The sequence below is a fragment of the Nomascus leucogenys genome, chromosome 22a, assembly GCF_006542625.1.
Source record: "Nomascus leucogenys isolate Asia chromosome 22a, Asia_NLE_v1, whole genome shotgun sequence".
Taxonomy (NCBI): Eukaryota; Metazoa; Chordata; class Mammalia; order Primates; family Hylobatidae; genus Nomascus; species Nomascus leucogenys.
The window spans coordinates 73005080-73015005 of NC_044402.1; the positions used below are offsets into that span (position 1 = coordinate 73005080).

Here is a 9926-nt window from a genome sequence, read left to right on the forward strand (position 1 = left end):
TGGGAAGGACAGTTACAGAACAGGTGACTCAGGGTGGCTAAGAACTGAGCAGGTGACCAGGGTGACTAAGGTCAGAGCAGGTGATAGAAGCTAGGAGGGGGTTTATTTACTAAAACTAGGGGCAAGGAGACGTAAAGAATGAGGAAGTTAAACTTTAAAATGAAGAACAAAGAACAAGAGAGCTGAACATACTGATACATTAGTTCTTTGGAGAGGATCTCAGAACTCATTTTACTTAACAATTTACTGGCTAAAACCTTTGAAGAGGAATTTATTATATCCTACACAGACACAGAAAGTTTTGTTGTGAAGAAAGAGATTTAAATTTTTAAATTTTTAATTTGTATAAATGTAAGCGGTGCAGTTTTGTTACATGGATATATTATGTAGTAGTGAAGTCTGGGCTTTTCATGTAATCATCGTTCAAATAATGTACATTGTACCCATTAGGTAGTCTCCCATCTCTCACCCACTCTCACCCTCTCACCCTTCCAAGGGAACTAGAAAAAGGAAGACATTTTTAATACTCACATATTCCTAGAAAACAGAAGCAGGGCCTCTAGGGAAGCAGCCCCAGGGTGGTCAGAAAGCAGAGGGAATGAGAGAGAAACGTGGGAAAGGGCCTTAATTGTGGTTGTCTCCAGAAGGAACAGGCAAGACAGAGTGAGCAGGTTTAGAATGAACTATTTTGAATAATTTCAGCAAGGTCCGGGGCAACGGGGCTGTCCCTAGTTGCCTGGTACCTGGCCCAGGGGTTATTAGGAGAGGGATACAGTTTCACAGAGTATAAGAACCAAATAAAAAAGGTGGTTGGTAATGTAGGCCCTGAATTGGTTGGTTTGCATAGGAAAGGTGCAAACATTTGCTATCTCTGGAAATTAGCTAACCCTGTGAAGGACAAATCCTCCAGGTCAGCAAGTCCCTGGATGTGAAAGCTTCAAATTCAGAAACTAGAAAAGCATGGGTTTCACAAATACTACTGCAATGACCTCAGTTTCTTGTAAAGACCATCTGATAAAACATTCTTGTCAGATATAAGCTAATTCATAAGGTAATTCTGTATTCTGTAGTGCTCTCTACTAAGTACACATATTACAATTTACATCACCATCACATACTAACACAGCTTCTGGTTTTAGGCTCTCCGCCATGTGAGTCCTCAATAAATAGAGCTTAATGAATGCTATAGAGCCTTTCAATAAAAAACTAAATGCCACCAATGACAGCACAGTTAATCAGTGGCAAAACCGGGAACTGATCTTAGGCTTCTTGCCTCCAAATGCATTGTTATCCAGTAAGATTATGCTTTGCCAGAGCAAAATTCTATGCAGCTGCTCTTGAGAAAGCCTCAATAATAAACCTTAGGTAATAATTGTCTCACTTCTGGTCTAAAATCAGGAACCTATTTAAAGGACTGACTCTGGGAAATTTGAGAGAAGCTCCAGGAAGAGTTTTCTCCACTTCTGTTTTCTGGACTTGCAATGTCTTATTGAATTCTTTCCCAAATATGAATCATAGCAAGCCTCATTGAATCTAGAAATCTGGTAGTCTTGGAGGCATCAGTAATAACTGCAAACCAGCAACAATTAGGAAAATCCCAACACCCTGAGCTGATGGTTTCTCTATTTTTTTTGGCAATGCAACCAAGTTTAAGAGACCCAAAGCAACTTTCAAGGTCATATCTTTATTTGTTGCCAGTTGAGCCACTTATATCTCCACTTCCTAGAACAGAAAACCCCCAGTAATGATCTGTGAACCATAAATCTTGTGATTCAGTTCTTTGATTACTTTTCTCGATCTAAACTATATATACCCTTTATGATTTAATTTTGAACTCAAGTGGCCTACTCTTGCTGCTTAGCTATGGATAGGAGCTTGGGTATGTGTCTAAAATGTTACTTTAACGATGTTTGAATCTCGCATCCACTCTCACCTCATAGGAAATTATGGCCTCTTTGTATGGGTGCTCTGCAGCTGCCACCAGTTGTCAACCAGCCATGATGAAGACTGTTTTATTCATTGGCTACCAGTCAGGCTATTGTCATTTGTATTTCCAGCAGAAGGAAGAAATGTCATTTTATTTTATATATACATATATATGTGTGTGTGTGTGTATGTATATATATATAGATAGAGAGAGAGAGAGAGAGAGAGAGAGAGACGGAGTAAGCTCCTACAATATTTGTCTCCCTGTGCCTGGCTTACTTCACTTAACATAATGTCCCCTAGCTTCATCCGTGCTGCTTCAAATGACATAATTTCCTGATTTTTAAAAGCTGAATAGCATTCCATCGTGTATATATAACACATTTACAAAATCTGTACATTCATTGTTGGATGCTCAGGTTTTTTCCGTGTCTTAGCTATTGTAAAAAATGCTGCAGTAAACATGGGAGTGCAGACATCTCTTCAGCATACTGATTTCAATTCCTTTGAGTATATACCCACTAGTGGGCTTGCTGGATCATATGGTGGTTTTGTTTTTATTTTTTTGAGGAACCTCCATATTGTTGTCCAAAATGGCTGTACTAATTTACAATACCAGTGTATCAGAGTTTCTTTCTCTCCACATCCTCACCAACACTTGTTTTGGTCATAGCAGATTTAATAGGTGTGAAATGATATCTCATTGTGTGTTATTTGCATTTCTCTGATGATTAGAGATGTTGAGCATTTTTTAATTTATCTGTTGGCCATTTGCACGTCTTCTTTCGAGAGACATCTGGTTGAGTCTCTTGCCCATTTTAAAATTGGAGTCTTTGTTTTCTTGTTTTTGAGTAGTTTGAGTTCCTTGTATATTTTGGATATTAACACCTTATTTGATGTATAATTTGCAAATATTTTCTCCATCTGTGGGTTGCCTCTTTGCTCTATTGTTTCTTTTGTTGTGAAGAAGCTTTTTAGTTTTATGCAATCCCATTTGTTGAGTTTTTTTAATTTCATTGCCAAGGCTTAGATTTAAAAAAAAAATTATTTAGAGACAGGGTCTTGCTCTCTCAACCAGGCTACAGTGCAGTGGCACAATCAGACCCCACCGCAGCCTTCAACTCCTGGGCTCAAGTGATTCTCCCACGTTAGATTCCAGCTGGGCAGCTGGAACTAAAGTCTCATGCCACTGTGCCCAGCTAAAAATTGCTTAAATTTGTAAATTTTACACAGATTTTAAAGAAAAATAACGATGACTTAAAATTTTCATATTCTAGGATCTCCAGTGTTGCTCAAAAGGAACATTTCCATAATTTGAACTACCTGCAAAAATATTGACAATTATAATTTAATTTATGAAATCAAACATACTATACTTGAACTTTCAGTTGAGTGAAAAAATGTTAAGTTTACTGTCGATATTTACACATGGAAATTTAGTTTGCTAAATTTATGAAGTTTTAATTAATGTTATCTTAGTAATGTGTGAATATTTGGAGATATGTCAATTGCCTGAAAGTTTATAAATTTGATTTTAGACAAAGTACAAATAGTGAACATTCTTTTCCTCACACAGAATTTCCCTTGGGCATTAAATAAATAATTAAAGAAATAGGCATTAAAAAAATTAAGGTTTTCTTAAATGTCTTAAACACTAAAAAATAAACGAAATCAATATTGCAATGATTGCAAAACTGATCGGTTCACTTGGTTTTAGAAGTATTTGTATGGTGTATTTATTTTTAAATTTTCTTTATATTTCTATTCTTTTTCAGGCTAACCTCTCACACTCTTGAAGGTTATAAGAGGGATTGATAGTCCATGATTCAGGTCTTGACATAAAAGGCATGAACGTCCCTCCCAAGGTGAGTTATTTGAGTCTGTCATCCAATTGGATGAACTTTGTTAATAGTTATACTTCTTACATTGCCTCAGGAGCTACAAAATGCTAACATGTTGACTTTGATCCATAGAGATGTTTTGATTTTTTGTGATGTAGATGTTCCTGCAAAATGACTTATCTTCATAGGAAGAATGATAAAAAATCTAATTCCCTGTCATGTTTTGGGTGTCTTTTTTTTTTTAAAGCACAACTTAATAGCTTTTCTTTGCAACTGTTGTTCTGAGTATCTTTTCCTTATCATATATTGTAGGATAAGTTTATTTTGCAATTACTTGTTTTGCGTCATCCTAGTCTTTGTTAAATCTAAAGACCTTGAACAAATTTGGTTTTCTTTCTCATCAACCACTAAGACCCATAAGATTTTGTCACCTTTATATATCACTACTGTAAATAATTATGTTATAATTATGAATAACTGATATCTGATAATTATATGAATAAATAATATATACATCATTCAAAGATAAAGTTTTTATTCTTTAGGAATTTTCAAGCTAAAATAACCAAAATAGATTGGAATGTATCTATAAGTTAATGCTTTTTTTTTAAGCTCTTAACATATTTAGGCCTCAGTTGCTCCCTCAGAGGATTATAATACTTCTTCCATCTATTGGTTTTTTTTTTTTTTGGTTGTTATAAAAATAACTTGAACTATAGGTTGTGAAGATTCTTTGTAAATTACTGTCTAAATGATTGTATTTGATATAATGACTATTCTTGATATAGCACACACCGATAATGTAATAAACCAATAAATCTGAGCACACGTGAATCATAAGGGGTAATTACATCTCTTTTTATCTGTGTGTCTATGGTGAAGCACGAATGCAGAAGAGAAAGAGAAGAGGCAATGTTTCTGTCTTAGAATAATAGTTTATCATTATCCTTAGGATATCCCTAGCAAGTTACAATGAAAGTGAAGATAGGTAACACAGTAAAAACTTAAATACATTTCAGAGAAGGGAAAACAAGATAAAAATTTGGAGAAAGATGAATTCTCAATAAATATTTATTTCATGAGTTAATTAATTGACAAATTAATTGGATAGGAGAGTAGAAAGTCAGCCGCCATTTTTCTCTTACTATTTATATGGGAAACCTCCAGAAAGATAAGCACCATGGGTTGGCAGAAGTGGGAGTCTTGGTAAGGAGAGCATACATGACTTTGAAAGAGACAAAAAGTATTCTTGCAATGTTAGTAGGTCTGCAGAGAGGAAGACAAATGTAGATCCTTCCCAGAACTATTGATTTTATATTCGTTATCTCTGAATCAGTTGAGCCTCTCATTTTAGTCATTCTCCTCCCTTTTCAAGCTGTTTAAAATTTGAAATTAGCATCATACATCAGAACAAACTCTCTTGCTAAGTCATAGCTCTCCTTTATGTGTTCAGTGATTGTATTTTTATCCATGAATCACCAGTTCTCTAGATGACATACCTTCCTTCCTCCACTCCTTGCTAAGTAAATTTGTTTATTTCACCATTTGTTCTCTTCACAGTCTAAATGTCAAGCACATTCTCATAATTATTGAGGATTTGTGATTTTTAAATAATGACCCCAAAAGGCTGCTGAGATCTCCCTATCCAAGCACACCTCGTTTACTTGTGCTTTGCTTCATTACCCTTCACGGATATTGCATTTTTTACAAGTTGAAGATTTGTGGCAACCCTTCATTGAGCAAGTCCATCAGTATCATTTTTCTTTCTTTTTTTTTTTTTTTTTTTAAAAAAAGAAGGTTCTTTTCTTTGTATTTTTGCAATATCATTCAATAAAAAGCAGTAGAAACATAACAGTCTTAATATTAAGTTTACAATGGAATATTTGAACAAAAAATCTGTACACATAATTTACAGCAATTTTATGTGGTAAATCCACTGATTGTTAAAAAATGTTCTTTATAAATCGCTCTGCTGCATTAAATCTTGGAGTATTATAAAGAATGCACCTAGCTCTATTTACAAATGTTAGCAGCAGAACATACCCAAGTCATACAGCATCAAAGCACGTTACCAGCGGCAAATCCACATGGGTCTTCAGCAGCCTCAATTCTTGCCTCCTCAGAAGAAATAATTCGACTGAGAGGCATGAGGCAGAAGGAGAGACTGAGGCGAGTTTTAGAGTGGGAGTGAAATTTGTTATAAAGCTTTAGCACAGGAATAAAAGGAAGTAAAGTACACTTGGAAGAAGGCCAAGTGGGCAACTGGAGAGATTAAGTGCGCTGTTTGACCTTTGACTTGGGATTTTCTATGTTGGCATACTTCCCAGGTCTTGCATCTCTTCTCGCCTGATTCTTCCCTTGGGGTGTGCTGTCCACATGCACAGTGGCCTGCCAGCACTTGGGAGGTGAGCATGTGCATTGTGTTTATTGGAGTTGTACGCATGTTCACTTGAGGCATTCTTCCCTTACTAGTTGAATGTCCCTTGGAGGTCATATACCAGTTAAATTCCACCATTTTGTCTCTTAATAAACATGCTTAAGCCCAATCACCCAACTCCCGAGATCTTATCAGGAAGCTGCTGATCACTAGGCTCAGGTTTTTCTATCTGTTGGGAAACTGCCTTTCCCTGGCCCTGGCTATGACTAATTATTATTTAGAGAGACAGTTAACAACCTCCCTGAGCATCACGTGATGGTCGCCTGACATTCCTGGTGTGTGTGCCAGGGGAGGGCCCTCTCCTGTCCTGCTCATGCCTGACTAGCTACCTACTGTAACACAGGTACCAAATGAAGAATGTAAACTTCCATAAAACCCGTCAGTTTAACAGCTCAACTTAACATGTTTGTTCAGAGCCCTGTCTGACATATTGATAAAGGGCCAAAAATTAAGTTTCCATAAAGATAATAAAGGTTTCTGACTCTGACACTGCTTTGCCAGATACCTGTAAAGAAAGATTACTCTCAGTTGGTCACATGAATTACATGGTTAAATCCAAAACAACCCATCTGACAAGTGGCAACTTAAAATACTTGTGGAAAATCCATTTCAGTATACTTGTCAGTTTACCTTGGAGCATGGTAGGGGATTAAAGCAAAGTTTGCCACAAGCCTGCTTTAAGTTTGAGCTTCCTTGGATTTAGCCCCATTTACAATTTAAAACATGCAAAATACACTCACTATACATGAAATTAATGTTCTTTAAGAAAATAAGGCTTGACTAACAATTTATTGTGAGATGATGAACTATTAGCAAAGAAGCCCCCAGGTGCAAGTGCGCACACGTGCTTGGCACCTGATCAGCCTTCCACCAGACCTGGGAGGAGCTGTTTCTTTTGGTGGCCGCAGGTGGCGCAGTTAGCTCATGACCCAGATGTCTCTCAAGGGTTCAGTGAAACTTCAAATCGAATTCGTCCTGCACTCTGCAGTCCACGCGTGTAACTTTGATGGGTGCCAGGGCATGTTTCAAAGTCGTCCTGTGAGCCTGGCTGGGGCTGGGGGCTGCTCTCTGCGGATTTGAGGTCTGCAGGGTGGATATCTTGGCAAATCACATCCTCCTTCAGCCGGAGGATCCCAGAAATGCGGAGCCACTTCCAGAGTCTGATTTTCTGGTCCACGACTATGCTTCTTAAATGTACTGGGAGTCTGGGTTGAATGCCAGGTGGCCGCATGTGTCTTGGGACGTCTTTAGTGTGGCACCACAGGCAATCGTGTCTGCCTCCTCCTCAGGACGCTCCCCTCTGCAGAAGTCGTCGGCACTGTGGATGCAGCTTCCTTTCCATCAGAACTTCCCGATGAAGATTTTCTCTCTTCCAAAGTCCTGGGTGAGTTTTCTTTTATTTTGCCATTTCTTTGTCAAACTCTGGTTCTCATTTTATCTTCCGCTGCCCTCCTCTCGTCTGAACGCCTAGAACGGAGCTCAGGGCCTTCGGGAGGGGCAAAGCCCTCGGGCTGCGGGCTACCGGCCAGGCCCCGGGGTTCCTGCGCCTCTCACGGGCTGTGCGCCGGCGTCCAAGACGCCACCTTGCGGGGACAGCGGGCGGGGACTTCGCGGGCCCGGTGCCATTTTTCCAACAGCGTGTGCTCACTTTGTCACATTTTGGTAATTCTCACAATATTTCACATTTCCCACCATTATTTTATCTGCGTGGTGATGATCTGTGATCAGTGGTCTTTCATGGTGCTATTAGTAATTGGGGGAACCACAAACCACGCCCATAGCAGATGGCAAACTTGATTGATAAATGTGTGTGCTCAGACAGCTCCACTCACTGGCTGCTTCCTGTCTTTCTCTCTCTGTCTCTCTTTCTTCTCGGCCTCCCAATTCCCTGAGACAGAACAATATTGAAATTGGGCCAATTAATAACCTTATAGTGGCCTCTAAGTGTTCAAGTGAAAGGAAGATCTCACCTCTCTCACTTTAATCAAAAGCTAGAACTGATTAAGCTTGCTGAGGAGGGTATGTTGGAAGCCAAGATTGGCCAAAAGCTAGGACCCTTGCATCAAACAGCCAAGTTGTGAATGCAAAAGAAAAATTGTTGAGGGAAACTAAAAATGCTACTCTAGTAAGCACTAGAATGATAAGAAAGTGAAGCAGCCTTATTGCTGATATGGAGGAGGTCTGAGTGTTCTGGAGAGACTATCAAACCAGCCGTAACATTCCCTTCAGCCAAAGTCTAATCCAGAGCAAGGCCCTAACTCTCTTCAATTCTATCAAGGCTGAGAGAGGTAAGGAAGCTGCAGAAGAAAAGTTTGAAGCTGCTAGAGGTGGGTCCATGAGGTTTAAGGAAAGAAGACATCTCTATAACATAAAAGTGCAAGGTGAAGCAGCAGTGCTGAGGGAGAAGCTGCAACAAGCTATCCAGAAGATCCAGTTAAGATCATTGATGAAGGTGGCTACCCTAAACAACAAATTTTCAATTTAGAAAAAACAGCCTTCTATTGGAAAAAGATGCCATCTAAAACTTTCAGAGTTAGAGAGGAGAAGCCAATGGCTTCAAGGCTCCAAAGGACAGGCTGACTCTCTTGTGAAGGGCTAACACAGCTGGTGACTTTAAGTTGAAGCCAAGGCTCACATATTATTCTGAAAATCCTAGGGCCCTAAAAAATTAAGCTAAATCTATTCTGCTTGTGTTTTATAAATAGAACAACAATGCTCGGATGACAGCACATCTGTTTAAATCATGGTTAACTGAATATTTTAAGCCCACTGTTGAGATCTACTGCTCAGAAAAAAATAGTTCTTTCAAAATGTTCCTGCTGATTGACAGTGCACGTAGTCACTCAAGAGCTCTAAGGGAGATGTACAAGGAGATTAACATGATTTTCATGCCTGCTAACACAATATCCATTCTGCAGTCCATGGATTCAGGAGTAACTTTGACTCCCCAGTCTTATTTGAGAAATACATTTTGTAAGGCTGTAGCTGCTATAGATAGTGATTCCTCTGATGTATCTGGGCAAAGTAAATAGAAAACCTTCTGGAAAGGATTCACCATTCTAGATGCCATTAAGAACGTTAGTGATTCATGGGAGGAAGTCAAAATATCAACATGAACAGGAGTTTGGGTGTTGATTCCAACCTTCATGGATGACTTTGAGGGATTTAAGACTTCAATAAAGGAGATAACTGTAGATGTGATAGAAATAGAAAGGGAACTAGAATTAGAAATGAAGCCTGGAGATGTGACTGAGTTGCTACAATCTCATGATAAAATTTGAACAGATGGGGAGTTACTTCTTAAGGATAAGCAAAGAAAGTGGTTTCTTGAGATAGACTTTACTCCTGGTGAAGATGCTGTGAACACTGTAGAAATGATAAAAAAGGATTTAGAATATTACATAAACTTAGTTGATAAAGCAGCAGCAGGTTTTGAGAGGATTGGCTCCAGTTTTGAAAGAAGTTATATCGTGGGCCAAATGCTATCAAACAGCATCTCATAATACAGAGAACTCTTTTGTGAAAGGAAGATTGAATCCATGTGGCAAACTTCATTGTTGTCTTGTTTTAAGAATTTGCCATAGCCACCCCATCCTTCAGCAACCACCATCCTGATCAGTCAGCAGCCACCAATATTGAGGCAAGACCATCCACCAGCAAAAAGATAACTCACTGAAGGCTCAGACGGTTGTCACCATTTTTTAGCAATAAAATATTAAGAT

General features: G+C 38.7%; 1 protein-coding gene across 2 annotated transcripts in view; it reads left to right on the plus strand.

Moving 5' to 3' along the window:
* PDK1 (pyruvate dehydrogenase kinase 1) overlaps positions 1 to 8444 on the plus strand; it is a 119575-nt gene extending 111131 nt beyond the window's left edge. The window contains exons 12-13 of one of the 2 annotated variants that reach the window (XR_004028042.1): positions 3702 to 3791; positions 6095 to 8444. The gene's annotated coding sequence lies outside the window, so the exon portion shown is untranslated. Of the gene's footprint in view, positions 1 to 3701; positions 4256 to 6094 lie in introns of those variants that run through there. The other variant, XR_004028041.1, reaches the window with a different exon arrangement.
* Positions 8445 to 9926: the final 1482 nt, after the last annotated feature.